The 15,632-nt window shown below is 37.0% G+C and overlaps 1 protein-coding gene across 1 annotated transcript in view; it reads right to left on the bottom strand.

Moving 5' to 3' along the window:
• Positions 1-15,632, bottom strand: part of KIF6 (kinesin family member 6) — a 425,073-nt gene that overhangs the window by 334,462 nt on the left and 74,979 nt on the right. The gene's annotated exons all lie outside the window — the stretch shown is intronic.

Here is a 15,632-nt window from a genome sequence, read left to right as displayed (position 1 = left end):
AATATAATATTTCACCAATGTAAATGTAAACAGACCTCAACAGCTGCATTAACAACTATTATTCCTCCCTAATTGGGGGGTGTGTCTTATAGTCCAGAAAATACGGTACTATTTCTTTCATGGTAATAACATTTAAGGTATATTCCTTTAACAATTTATGTATATACAGGGTCTGGCAGAAGTAAGACCTACTAGAGTGTGGTTGGTAGGGTAATAATATGGGAGTAATAATTTATAGTTTTAATTTGAATATTTTGCCTAAAATGTCATATGGTGTGCTTGAATGGGATATTGTTCTGTTATGGAATTCCATGTTTATGATTTTGTGATAAAAGCTTTTGCAATAAAAAAAGGGCTTTATTTGTGCTGGACCCTGTATAATGCACTATTGTTAACTATAGTAACCATGCTGTACATTAGATCCCCAGAATGTATTTATCTTATAACTGAAAGTTTGGACCCTTTGGCCAATACCTCCCCATATCCCCTACCCGCAGTCCCTGGCAACCACCATTTTAGTCTTTATTTTCATGAGTTAGGTTTTTTGGATTACACATATAAAAACATATGGTATTTGTCTTTCTCTGTCTGGCTTAGTTTACTTAGCATCAAGCTCTCAAGGTGGATCCAAGTTGTCACAAAGGGCAGGATTTCCTTCCTTTTCATGGCTGCATTATAGTCTTGGGTGTGTATGTGTACACATCTTCTGTTGGGAACTGCCCTGCCTGGTTTCAGAAGCTGTAACCACCCCTCCCCCCACCAAGGCTAAGGCTGAGTGAGCGACCTTCTGACCATAAGCCAGTAAGAAGACGAAGCTTATCTCTCTGGCAGGGGTGTTGCCTCTGCCCCTTTTACTTCACCCTGCCTGGCCCCCAATGCTTGATTGGTTAGCCAATGACACGTAAGATTCCTCAAGGGAGGGATGACCTAAGGCAGGCACAATCATGGGGGTTCCCATGAAAGGACTTGGGGGGCTATAGAAAAAGGGGATGATGGACCCTCACACCTCGGCTTTGACATAGCTTGAGTCCTCGCTCTGTCTACAAGAAATCTCCTAATCTCTTGGCTGCCTTACTTCCCCTGTCTGATTTAAGCCTGAAACGATGCTGGAGGTGGGTGCTGCCCTGTGCTGGAAAGGGCTGGTTCCTAGGGCCTAAGAAAGAATGCATAAAATCCTATGAAACCTACTTTGTTAATAACCTCAATTTAAATAATAATGAACCAGCAGGAAGTGAGTTTGTTCCCCAAAGTTTTATGGCCCTTTAACTATCTGATCCTGACTCAGAATTAGCCCTCAGAGTTCTTTGAATGTTATCTATTGTTTAATCATTTCTGCCTGACAATGATTGATGAACTTTATTCCTGTGCAAATTGAACCCAATAAAAACCAGTTGAAGCAAGGGTCCAGGCACTCTCCTTTTGAGAGGGTGACCGAGATGCTCCAAGGCTTTTTCTCCTCTTGAGAGAGAAGTCAGGCCATCCCTTTTCCTCCACAGGATTCAGTAGTCTGTGTGAATTTGTCTAGTATCTCATCCACAATGCCTCGGACTCCAGCAGCTGGGATCTGGGTCAATCTTCTTTATCCATTTATCCGTCAATGGATACCTAGGTTTTCCCATGCTTTGGCTATTGTGAATGATGCTGCAGTGAACATGGGAGTGCCAATATCTCTTTGAGAGAGTGATTTCACTTCCATCAGATATATACTCAGCAACGGGATTATTGGATTGTATGGTTGTCTTAATTTTAATTTTTTAAGCAAATTCCATACTGTTTTCCATAGAAGATGCATCAATGTATACTCCCACCCACAGTATACAGAGATTTCCTTCACTTCACATTCTCTACAACACTTGTAATCTCTTGTCTTTTTGATAACAGCTATCCTAACAACTGTAAGGAGATACCTCACTGAAGTTTTGAATTGCGTTTCCTTGGTGATTAAATATGTTGAACACCTTTTCATGTACCTTGCCCATTTGTCATCATCTTTGGGAAAATTTCTATTTAAGTCTTCTGCCCATTTTAATTTTTTTCCTATTTTTAATGTTTGCTATATTAACAATATTAATGAGTTTTTAAATATATTTTAGATATTAACTCCTTACTGATAGATAGCTTGAAAATAAGTTGCTTTTCATTTTGTTGATTGCCTTTTATGCTGTAGATGGAATACAATGCAGTCCCATTTGTTGATTTTTGCATTTGTTGCATGAGCTTTTGGTTTCAGATCCAAAAAACTTGTTATCAAGACTGATGTTGAATTAATGTTTTGTGTTTCTTTGTATAAATCACCAAAAGTGGAGTCACTGGGTCATAAAGCAGGTCTATTTTTAGTCTTTTCAGGAAACTCCATACTGTTTTCCACAGTGGCTGCACCTGTCTACATTCCCACCAACAGTGCACTAAGGGGCTTCCTTTTCTCTATATTCTCCCTTTTCTCCATATTCTAAGCCAACACTTGTCCTTTGTGGATTTATCGATGATAGCCATTCTAATATCTCACTGTGGTTTTAATTTGCATGTCTGTGGCATTTAGTGATGTTGAGTATGTTCCTATGTCTATTGACCTTCTGTATGTCCTCTCTGGAAAAGTATCTATTCAGATCTTCTGCCCATTTTTAAATTAGATTGTTTGGGGTTTTTTTGCTGTTAAGTAGCATGAATTCTTTATAAATTTTAGATATTAAGCTCTTATTAGATTATCATTGGTGAACATATTCTCCCATTTAGTGGGTTGTACCTTTTTTGTTGTTTTTTTATGGCTTCCTTTGCTGTGTAAAACCCATTTTAGTTTGATGTAATCCAATTTGTTTTCCTTGCCCAAGAAGAAATATTCTTATGCTCATTTACAATGTTATTTACAACATAGCTTTACAAGCTATAAAAGCAACCAAAGTGCCTAGCAATAGACAAATTAATAAAAAGCAGTGGCAGATATATATAATGAAATATTACCAGGTCATAAAAAAAGAATGAAATCTTACCATTTGCTATAGCATGGAAGGACCTAGAGGGTATTATGCTCAGCAAAATAAGTCAATTAGAAAAAAAAACCATATGATTTCACTTATATGTGGAACAAACAAAACTGAAACAGATTCACAAACTTCTGGGTCAAGATGGTAGCATAGACAGACATGACTCACCTCTTCACACAACCACATCAAAATTACAACTAAAATATAGAACAGTCATCACTCAGAAGCGACAGAAATCGGGTTCAGTGGAAGTCTGACAACTATGGAATTAAAGAAACTGTATCTACCCAGACTGGTAGGAGGCACACAGACATGCCATGGGCTGGTCCCATACCCACATGTGGTGAATAAAATTTCAGGAGGGATTTCTCAAGAATGAGGAGTCCCAGCCCCCCCAGCCCAGGATTCCAATGCTAGGAAGATAAGTCCCCACAAATTCTGGCTGTCAAAAACCAATGGGGATGGAGTCAGTGGAAGAAATTGCTGGAGCCCCAAGCAGTTCCTCTTAAAGAACCCACATATGGACTCACCTACTCAGACTTACTTCCTCTGAGCTCCAGCACTGGGCTAGCAGCTTAAAAGTCGCCAGGGGTATACAGGGAGAAACTGAAGTGTCTGGTATCAAGGCAAGCAGAGGCCATCTGCCCCTTTGCTAAACACTCCTCCCACAGAGCCGGTAGGCCGGTGCCATACCTGAGACTCCAATAATCTGACTAACGCTGTTTGACCAGCCTTTGAGATCCCTGGAGGTTCTGCCCCACCTAACTTATGAGCCAACCCAAGCTGCTTTTCCATATGAATGGCTGGTCTTGGCTCAGACTTTATAACTTCCTAAATCCTACCAAACAAGCAACAACTGGCTTCAGTGAATCCCAGACCTGGCCCTAGCAGCAATCAGCTTAGATTCACAGCTTGGCTTCACCTGGAAATCTCCAAGCTCAGCACAAGTAGCAGCTACCCCAGACTGCTTTATAGCTGAGACAAGTAGCCCCAGGCAAAACACAGGTGAGGGCTGACCTTAGTCTGAACAACCCAGAAAACCCCAGGGTAGGTGCACCAAATGGACAGCTACAAACTATATCAGAGCACCACCACCCTGGTCCTGCACAGCTGATACTCCACAGAGGGCAGAGGTGGTTGTGGTCAGTGGACATAGCCAGTGCTTGTAGCTGACTGGCCTGGGTAATTCCCTCACATTGATCTGTCAAAAGCAACCAAGATTCAACTACAAGAGGAGGGTGTAATAAGCCCACATGAAGGGCACACTTCAACTACCCAGCTTGGGTGATAGGGAAGGCTGTGCCCCTGGACCCTATAGGAGATCTACTACATTGGTAGCTGCACTACCAAGTCACAGAGTCAAAGAAGCTTTGCCTAATGCATAGAAACAAACACAGGAGGATGCCAAAATGGGTAGAAAAAGAAACACAGCCCAAATGAAAAAACAAATCAAAACTCCAGAAAAAGAGATCAATGAAATGGAGATAAGCAATCTATCAGATGCAAGTTCATGACACTGGTTATAAGGATGCTCCAGTAACTTAGAGAGGACCTCAACAGATAAAAATGATTCAGGCAGAAACAAAAGATACACTAATTGAAATGAACAATTTACAGGGAAATAACAGTAGAGTGAAGGAGGCCAAGATTCAAATCAAATACACGGATCGTAAAGATGCAAAAAAAAAAAGCCCCAAATAATTAATCATAACAACAAAAAGAAAAAAGAACCCAGAAAAAAATTAGGATAGTGTAAGCAGCCTCTGGGACAACTTCAAGAGGTACAACATAGACATTATAGGGGTGCCAGAAGGAGAAGAGAAAGAGCAAGGAATTGGAAATCTATTTAAAAAAAATAGTGAAAGAAAACTTCCCTAATTTGGTGAAGGAAAAAGACATGCAAGTCCAGGAAGTACAGAGAGTCCCATACAAGATGGATGCAAAGAAGTCCACTCCAACATACATCATAATCAAAATGCCAAAGATTAAAGATGAGAATCTTAAAAGCAGCAAGAGAATAGAAGTTAGTTACCTACAGGAGTTCCCATGAGACTGTCGGTTGATTTCTCAAAAGAAACTTTGCAGGCTGGAAGGGATTGGCAAGAAATATTCAAAGTCATAAAAAAGCAGTGACCTATAGCTAAGATTGCTCCACCCACCACAGATATAATTTAGAATCCAAGGGCAGATAAAGAGCTTCTCAGACAAAAAAAGCCTAAAGGAGTTCATCATTGCCACACCAGGCAATGATGAGATTTATTTAAGAAAGGGATTTATTTAAGAAAAGGAAGATCAAAACTATGAACAATAAAATAGCAAAAAATACAAATCTATCAACAATGGAATCTAAAAAACAAACTGAGCAAACAAGAAGAAAAAAGACAGAATCATGCATACAGAGAGTGTTTTGATAATTTCCAGATGGGAAGGGGTGGAGGAGAATGGGTAAAGAGGTGAGGGGATTAAGAATTACAAATAGGTAGTTTCAGAATAGCCATACAGTATAGGAAATGGAGTAGCCAAAGAACTTATTATATACATGTCCTATGGACATGAATGGGGGGTATTGCTTGAGGGAGTGGGGGTGCTAGGTGAAGTGGGGTTGCAAAGGGGTGGGAGAATCAGGACAACTGTAATAGCATAATCAAGAAAATATAATTTAATAAAAAGAAACAGATTCAGAGACATAGAGAGACTACTGGTGGTTGCCAGAGAGGAGGGGGTTTGGGGTGAAAGAGGTTCAGGAACTAACAAGCACAAATAGCTGGTTACAAAACAGTCATGGGGGAGTAAGTAAAGCCTAGGAAATATAGTCAATAATATTGTGATAACTATGTATGGTGCCAATTGGGGTCTGGAAATATCAAGGGGGATGCTATATAAAGTATATGATTGTCTAACCACTAAGCTGTACCCCTGAAATCAATACACAACTTTTTTTAAAAAAAAGATCAGTGTTAAGGAGCTTTTTCCCTACGTTTTCTAGAAATTTTAGTCTTGGGTCTTACATTAGGTCTTTAATCTATTTTGAGTTAATTTCAGTGAATGGTGTAAGATAGGAGCCCAACTTTGTTTTTTTTGCATGTGAAAATCCAGATTTCCCAGAACCATTTATTGAAGAGACTATCCTTTCTCCTTTAAGCATTCTTGGGTAACATGTAAAATATTTGTTGTATGTGCATGGGTTTATTTCTGGGCTCTTGATTCTGTTCCATGAGTCTATGTGTCTGCTTTTATACCAGTACCATATCATTTTGATTACTATAGGTTTGTAATATAGTGTGAGGTCAGAAATGCCTCCAGCTTTGCTCTTCTTTCTCAGGATTGCTTTGGTTGTTGAGGGTCTTTTGTGGTTCCATATGAATTTTAGGATTTTTTTCAATTTCTATGAAAAATCCCATTGGAATTATGATGGTGAATGCATTGAATCTATAGATGCTATCTTTGGGTAGTATGGACATTTTAACAATATCATCTCTTCCAATCCACAAACATGGAATAAGTTTTCAATTTATTTGCATCTTTTTCAATTTCTTTCATGTTTTATAATTTTTTAATGTACAGATATTTCACCACATTGGCCAAATTTATTCCTAAGTATTTCATTGTTTTTGATGCTGTTGTAAGTAGGAAATAAAAATTTTCTTCTTCGGGTATTTTATTATTAGTTTATAGAAACATAACTAGTTTTTGTATGCTGATTTTGTATCTTCAAACTTTACTGAATTTATTGATTAGTTCTAACATTTTTTAAATTAAATTTTATTTTAATTGTTGTTCAAGTACAGTTTTCTGTCTTTTATTTTCATCCCAGCCCACCCCCTAGCCCTCCCCACCTCCTTCCCATTTCCACGCCTCCACCCCGCTAGTTTTTGATACTTGTTCCTGTAAACTCCATTTTTCCCTGATATTCCCTCCCCTCTCCCCTCTGGTCACTGTCAGCCTGTTCTATTTCAGTGTCTTTGGTTATATTTTGCTTGTTTATTTGTTTTGTTGTTTAGGTTCCTGTTAAGGGTGAGATCATATGGTATTTGTCTTTCACTGTCTGGCTTATTTCGCTTAGCATAATGCTTTCCAGTTCTAACAGTTTTTGATGGAGTCTTTAGGATTTTCTACATTTAAGATGGAATCATTGGCAAAGAGATCATTTTACTTCTTGGCCTCTAATTGGATGCCTTCTATTTCTATTTCTTGCCTAACTGCCCTGGCTAGGACTTCCAGTACTATATAAATAAGAGTGGTGAGAGGTTACCCTTGTCTTGTTCCTGATCTTGGCAGGAAAAAAATTAACATTTCACCATCAAATATAATGCTAGCTATAGGTTTGTCATATATGGACTTTGTTATAATGAGGTATGTTCCTTCTATACTCAATTTGTTAAGAATTTTTATTACAAAAATGTTTAATTTTGTCAAATTCTCTTTCTGCACCTATTGAAATAATCACATGGTTTTTATCTTCCATTTCATGAATTTAGTGTATCACATTTATTGATTTGCATATGTTGAATCATCCTTGCATTCCATGGATAAATCCCACTTGCTCATAGTATATGGTACTTTTAATGTGCTGTTGAATTCAGTTTGCTAGTATTCAATGTTTTGTTGAGTATTCTTGCATCTATATTCAGAGACTTCAGTCTGTAGTTTTCCCTTCCTCCTTCCCCCTTCCCCATCCTCCTTGCACTGTCCTGACCTGGCTTTGGTATCATGGTAATACTGACCTCATAAAATGAGTTTGGGAGTGTTCCCTCATTTTCAATATTTTTTAGAAGATTTTGAGAAAGAATAGCATTAGTTTTTAAATGTTGGTAGAATTCATCAGTGAAACCATCTGGCCTTAGACTTTTCTTGGAAGGTTTTTGATTACAGATTCAATCTCCTTATTTGTTATTGTTCTGTTCAAATTTTCTGTTTCTTTATGATTCAGTCTTGGTAAGTTGTGTGTTTCTAGGAATTTATCCATTTCTGTGGGTTATCCAACTTTTTTGGTATATAATGTTCATAGTCTCTTATAACCCTTTGTATTTCTGTGTGTCAATTGTAATGTCTCTTCTTTCAGTTATGATTTCATTTATTTGGGTCTTGTCTCTTAGTTGAGCTACAGGTTTGTCAATTTTGTTTATTTTTGTTTCAAAAAAACAGCTCTTAATTTCATTGATCTTTTTATAGCTTTTCTGGTCACTATTTTGTTTATTTTTACTCTGTCATTTCCTTTCTTTGCCTAACTTTGGGCTTAGTCTGTTTTTCTAGTTCCATAGGGTATAGATTTAGGTTATTTGTGTGCTTTGTTTTTCTTAATGTAGGCATTTGTAGCTATATACTTCTGTCCTAGAACTGCTTATGTTGAATTTCATAAGTTTTGGTATGTTGTATTTCCTTTTTGATCTCTTTCTTGACCCATTGGTTTTTTAAAGAATTGCTGTTTAATTTCAATACATTTGTGAATTTTTTAGTTTTCCTCCTGTTACTGATTTCTAGTTTCATACCATTGAGGATATGAAAAAAATATTTGGTTTGGTTTAATATTATTAGATTTGCTGAAGCTTGTTTTGTGATCTAACATATGATTTATGCTGGAGAATGTTCCGTTTCTGCTTGAGAAGAATGTGTATGCTGCTGCTGATGGGTGGAATGTTCTATCTCTGTTAAATAAATTTATTCTAAGGCACAGTTCACATCTAGTGTTTCCTTGTTGACTTTCTGTGTGGATGATCCATCCAATGTTAAATTCCACTACTATCATTATATTTTCATCTCTTTCTCTCTTCAGAACTGTTAGTATCTGCTTAATATATTTAGGTGCTCCCTATGTTGGATGCATATATATTTACAATCGTTACACCCACATGATAATTGACTTTTTATCATTATACAATGACCTTCTTCATCTCCTGTTGCAGTTTTACACTTAAAGTCTATTTTCCCTGATATAAGTATAGCTACTCTTGCTTCCTTTTGGTTTGTTTTTGCATGAAATATTTTTTCCTATTCCTTCACTTTCAGTCTATGTGTGTCCTGGAAGCTGAAATGAGTTTCTTATAGGTAGCCTATACTTGACTCTTGTCTTCTAATTCATTCAGTTACTCTTTGCCTTCTTATTGGAGAATTTAACTGATTTACATTTAAAGCAACTATTGATAGGTAAGGACTTACTGATGCCTTCTTATTTCATTGTTTTCTGGCTATTTTATACTTTATGTGTTCCTTTGTCCTCTTTTGCTGTTTTTCTTTGTGAACTGATGCTTTTTCCCTGCAGTATTCTTTGATTCCTTCTCTTTATCCTTTGTGTATCCAATATTGGCTTTTGGTTTGTGTTTACCACAAGGCTTATATAAAGTGTCTTATAGGTAGAACAGTGTATTTTAAGCTGATAACAACTTTGATCACATGTAAAAACGGTACCATTTACCCTTCATCCCATGTTTTGTGGTTTTCTGTTTTTTTTTAAATTTACGTATCTTTAGAGGGGAAGGGAAGGAGAGAGGGAGAGAAATATCAATGTATGGTTGCCTTTCATGCATCCTCTGCTAGGAAGTGGCCTGCAACCCAGGCATGTGCCCTGACTGGAAATTGAACTGTGATCGTTTGGTTCACAGGCCCACACTCAATCCACTGAGCTACACCAGCCAGGGTCCATATTTTATGTTTTCAATGTCGCAGTTTGTCCCTCTTTATATTGTATATTTATTAATAAATAATTGTAACTATAGTTATGTTTAATACCTTTGTCCTTTAACCATTATACTAGAGTTAAGTGATTAACACATCACCATATCACATTACAGTATTCGAAATTTGACTACATACTTACCTTTACCGGTATTTTTATATTTTCATATATCTTTTGTTACTAATTATTATCCTTTCATTTCAACATGAAGAACTCTTTACAGAAAAATTTAAAGGACTCAGTACAGGGAGTGACCAAAAAGGTATTATTCCTGTGTGGTTCAACTTTCCACATTGAGAGGCTTAATAATTTTTCTCCATATGAAGGTATTTGGAGTTGGAACTACTACGGTATATTTAGATGAATAACTAAGAACCTTTCTGCTCAATGGAATTTGCCACAGTGATATAGCAATGTCCCATTAGCAATATAATTTGGATATATGGTATTTCTTGGCCAGAACATCACTAGTAAATGAAGCCCATATCTTTGAGTATTAAACCTTAAACATTTTTAATAGAAAACTTTCTAAAATATTTAGGCATTCTGTGTCTTAAAAAGCAAAGAATTCAGAGCACAAATTAGCCTTCCATCTTGAGTTAGCTAAGCCTATGAAAAGTGAGTCTATTGTGTGCTACACCATTACCTGCTGATTGTTATGTCTACTTTTTATAATTAAATCTTCTTTCTCACTGCCTGTGTCCTGCCTCTAAGGTGTGCTCCTATTCCCTGCATCTGCTGTGGGACAGAAAACCAGATGGTAAAACTTCACAGAGTGCTGTGTGAAATAAAAAGGATCTATAGAACACCTGTGTATACTCTACAACTATTTGTTACTGTAATATAATAAGTAATTAATGTAAATGAGCCAAATTTGTCTCCAGTTCCTTTTTTCTAGAGCCCCTTATCCCAACTTAATCTTGTGCACCCTCTCCATTGGGCACTGGGCAATTTCATATGTTTCTAGTCTCATCTGTTCTAAGGGAAGATACTAACTAGAAATAGGGAAGACAATGGTGGATTAAGGACCTTTGAAAATTCACTCCTCCATAAGAACAACCACAGAAGAAAAACTGTCAAAATCAAATTGTTTGGAGCCCTGGAATTATCCAAAGGCTCACAGGAATCCAAAGAGTACTCACTTAAAAAAAAATGGCTGAATCTCAGTACAAACAGTGAGATTTATGGTGTTTTACCTTCACCATTCCCACTGCCCTCTCCCCAGCTCTGTGGTAGCCTTGAAAAACAACATCTTTGCAACCAAAGAGACTAGCAACTACTGGATGGGGCATCACATGCTTGGAGGTTGCCCAAAAGTCCAAAGAATTGTACTTCTCTAATCCGTCTGGCAGCTCCCAGGAAAAGCCTCCCTCACAGTACTTGTCTTTGTTTGTCCTGACTCAGAATTCACTAAAAACAGTACAAAAGTCCTATCCCTACAGTGTTTTTTGAAAAAAAATCATAACGAGTGTTTAATGTAACAGTTGCTTTAGGCTGAAATACCAGCAAGACAAACAAAAAGGTGAATAAATCTAACAATAAAAATCTGTGAAACACAATGTCTATAAGAGGGTTTGAAAAGTTAATAAATATTCCTAGGACTCTAGAAAAGCACATACATGTACAGGTGTTTTGCATGCCCAGGAAAGATCTGAGAAAGTCATTAGATCTCACCTCTGGTTGACCTTGACACTCTGCACAAGCAGGAAGTAAAGGCTAAGGCAGAGTTACAAGCTCCCAGTGCACACAGAAAGCCCTTCATCAAAGAGCTAGAAACTGATTTGCTCGAGGCATTTAAGGAAATTTATGTCTAATCATTAGCTGACCACTAAGCTACCTGAGCAAGGATTTAAGAGACTGTATACAATGAAGAATACAGACTTCATAAAATTAGTTCAAAAAATTCACTCAACAAACAAACAGCAACAGCAAGAACAATAACAAACAAAAACAAACCCTGGAAAGGGTTGGAATCTGATTTCCAAAGCTGTCTTACTATATTACTTAAAATGCCCAGTTTTCCGACCAAAAAAGAAAAATGAGGCAGAAAGAAACAGGAAAGAATTTGCCATACATAGAAAATAAAGTGTTTAACAGAAACAGTCCTTAAGGAATCCCAAATTTTGGCTTATTATATGAAGAGTTTAAATTAGCTATTACAAATCTGTTCAAAGGACAAAAGCAATGCATGTTTAAAGAACCAAAAGAAAGCATGAGAATGATGTATTACAGGAAAAATATTAATAAAAATGCAACTTATTACAAAGAACGACACATTCTAGAGTTGAGAAGTAAACTAATCAAAATAAAAAATTCACTACTACAGCAAATTTAAGTTGGTAAAAAAATCAGTAAACTTCAAGATGGGTCAGTTGAGATTACCCAGTGTTGATGAGGATGCAGAGAAATTAGAACCCTTATACACTGCTGGAGGTAATGTAAAATGGTGTGGCTGCTTTGACAAACAGTCTTGTGATTTCTCAAAATGTAAACATAGAGTTACCATATGAGTGAGACTTCTAGGTAGGTATATGTCCAGCAGAATAGAAAACATGTGTCCATAAAAATTTATAATGAATGTTCATAGTAGGATTATTCATAATAACCCCAAATTCAAAACAACCCAAATGCCCATCAACTGACTAATGGATAAAGAAAATGTGATCATACCAGGAGATATTATTTGGCCATAAAAAGGAATAAAGTGTTGATACATGCTACCAACATGGATAAGCCTTGAAAACATTATGTTAAGGAAAAAAAGACAGTCACAAAAGGTCACAGTATATTCTAGTATAAGCAAATTCATAAAGGCAGAAAATAGATTAGTGGCACCAGAGGCTGAGAATAAGGAGAAATGGGGAGTACTGGTAAAGGATATGGAATGAGGTGATGAAATATTCTAAAATTAGATAATAGTGATCGATGGCTGCACATTTATATCAAAAATTACTAAATCGTATATTTCAAAGTAAATTTTTTGATATGTAAATAATATCTCAGTGAAGCTATTATAATAAACTAGTAAAGAGGAATCTGTTTTCAGTTAGAAAATAGATGTTTTATTTTTATTTTTAACATTTTTTAATTTTTCAATTACAGTTGACACTCAATATTATATTAGTTTCATGTGTACGGCATGGCGGTTAGATATTTATTGAACTACAAAGTGATCACCCGATACCCACCATACAAAGTTATTACCGTGTTGTTGATTGTATTCCCTAGGCTGTACTTTACATCCCATGACTGTTTTGGAACTGCCAATTTGTACTTCATTCCTTCATCTTTTTCTCCCATGCCCCCCAACCTCCCTCTCCTCTGGCAACCATAAGTTTGTTGTCTGTTTCTATGAGTCTCTTTCTGTTTGGTTCATTCATTTAATTTCTTTTTTAGATTGTATATATAACTAGATGTGTTTTAACACCATAACAGTAGCATTTTAACAAAATACAAAGACAGAATAGTAAATAAAACAAGGCATAAGGGGATTTGGAAGATGGCAGCAAGGTAGGTGGGAGTGAAGCCCACTTCCCCCTGCACATGGGTGAAACACCTACCCAATGTACTGAGGAACAGAGTGAACAGCCAACAGTTCCCCAGCATATATGAAGACAGGACACCAAAAATTGTAGAGGACATTGAAAAACCAGACATGAGACAAAAAAACCCCAGAACTGTGAAAAGACCAGAGTTGGACCCAAAGAGGGGGCATCCCAACAGCTGAGACAAGTAGGTGGAAGCTGTGAACACCAGGATACCTGCTGGAAGAGGAAAGCCACCAATAAAGGAGCCAACAGATAACAACAGAGGAAGGTGAAGGATGGAGTGGAAGCCACACTACCTCAACCCAGGACCTATCTGGAAATACAACTAAATCGGGAGAAATTACCCAGAACAAACAACTGAACAAGAGCAAAAGAGAATCCTCAAAACCTTGTACATATGAAAGAACCAGCTTCAACACAATCTGCCCACACCTGCACAACAGAATACAAGAGGTGGTAGAAAAAATGACCCTCAGTTAACCAGCTTGTGGGAAGTACCCACCAAAGAAAGATCCAACAGCAATCAAAACCCAAAGATGTACACAGAGCCAACATAAATGACAGCCCAAGACTAGTGATCTTGGGAGATCAAGGAGATGGCACCACTGAACCTCACAGGTGTTCTAGCATAGAAGTTCACACCATAAACCCAGGGAGTCAGAACAGATAAACTGAAGAAGTACAGGCTAACAAGAAGAGTCTCACAAACAATGCAAAGACAAAGAAACAATCCCCAAATGAAAGGAAAAGAGGAGGCCTGAGAAAGAATGCTAAATGAAATAGAGGCAAGTCAACTTTCAGATATTGAGTTCAAAGCAATGGTTATAAGGAAGCTCAATGAGCTCATAGAGAATTACTAAAAGCTACAGGGAAACTACAATGAACTCACTGCAAACTATATCAACATGAAAAAGGCAACAGAAACTTTCAACAAGGGCCAGGATGAAATGAAAAATATAATTTCTGAACTGAAGAACACAGTAGAAGGATTCAAAAGAAGACTTCATGAAGCTGAAAATCAGATCAGCGAACTGGAAGATAAGGTAGAAAAAAACTCCCAGAAAGAGCAATAAAAGGAAAAAATATTCAGAAAGAACAAAAAAGGGTTAAGGGAACTGCACGACAACATGAAACAGAATAATATCCATACAATAGAGATACCAGAAAAAGAAGAAGAGGAGCAAGGCATAGAAAACCTGTTTGAAAAAGTAATGATAGAAAACTTTCCTAATTTAATGAGAGAAAAAAAATCACACAAATCCAAGAAGCAGAGAGGGTTTCAATCAAGAGGAACTCAAAGAGACCCACTTCAAGACACATCATAATTAAAATGGCAAAATTCCAAGATAAAGAGAGAATGTTAAAGGCAGCAAGGAAGAAAAAGGAAGTAACATACAAGGGAGCCCCAATAAGGTTAGCTACTGACTTCTCAATGGAAACACTCCAAGCAAGAAGAGAATGGCAAAAAATATTCCAAGTAACAAAAACCAGAGGCCTGCAAACAAGATGACTTTATCCAGCAAGGCTCTCAATTAAAATGGAAGGCCAAATAAGGAGCTTCCTGGACAAAAGAAGCCCCAAAGAATATACCTCCTCCAAATCAGCTCAGCAGGAGATGCTAAAGGGCTTCCTTTAAGAACAGGAAGAAAAAAAGAGTGAAAGAGAGGAACACAGGTATGAAAAAATGGCAATGAACAAGTACCTATCAATAATAACCCTAAATGTAAATGGATTAAATGCCCCAATCAAAAGACATAGAATAGTGGAGTGGATAAGAAAACATGACTCACGCATATGCTGCCTACAGGACACCCACCTCAGGACAAAAGACATACACAGACTGAAAGTGAAGGGCTGGAAACAAGTTTTCCAAGCAAATGGACAGAGAAAAAAAAGCCAGGGTAGCAATATTCATATCAGACAAAATAGACTTCAAAAAAAGAACCATAAAAAGAGACCCAGAAGGTCACTTTATTATACTCAAAAGAAGAATTCACCAAGAAGACATTAACATCATAAATATATATGCACCAAACACAGGAGCACCCAAATATATAAAGAAAATCTTAGAGGACTTCAAGAAAGATATTGACAGCAACACAATTATAGTAGGGGATTTTAACACCCCATAGTCAAAAATGGACAGATCTTAAAAAAAAAAAAACATCAACAGAGATATTATGGCATTAAACAATGTCCTGGACTTAACTGATATATATAGAGCCCTTCATCCCAAAGAAGCTAAATACACATTCTTTTCAAATGCAAATGGAACATTTTTAAAGTTAGACCACATGATAGGACACAAAACAAGCCTCAACAAATTTTTAAAAATTGAAATTATATCAAGCATATTCTCTGACCACAAGGGACTGAAACTAGAAACCAACCTCAAGGAATAAGCCCCAAAACACTCAAAATCATGGAGAT

The sequence above is a fragment of the Artibeus jamaicensis genome, unplaced genomic scaffold (assembly GCF_021234435.1).
Source record: "Artibeus jamaicensis isolate MK-2021 breed Jamaican fruit bat unplaced genomic scaffold, CSHL_Jam_final contig_1803, whole genome shotgun sequence".
NCBI classification, from domain to species: Eukaryota; Metazoa; Chordata; class Mammalia; order Chiroptera; family Phyllostomidae; genus Artibeus; species Artibeus jamaicensis.
The sequence above is the reverse complement of the archived record's forward strand: the minus strand, read 5'-3'. Positions and strand labels throughout refer to the sequence as shown.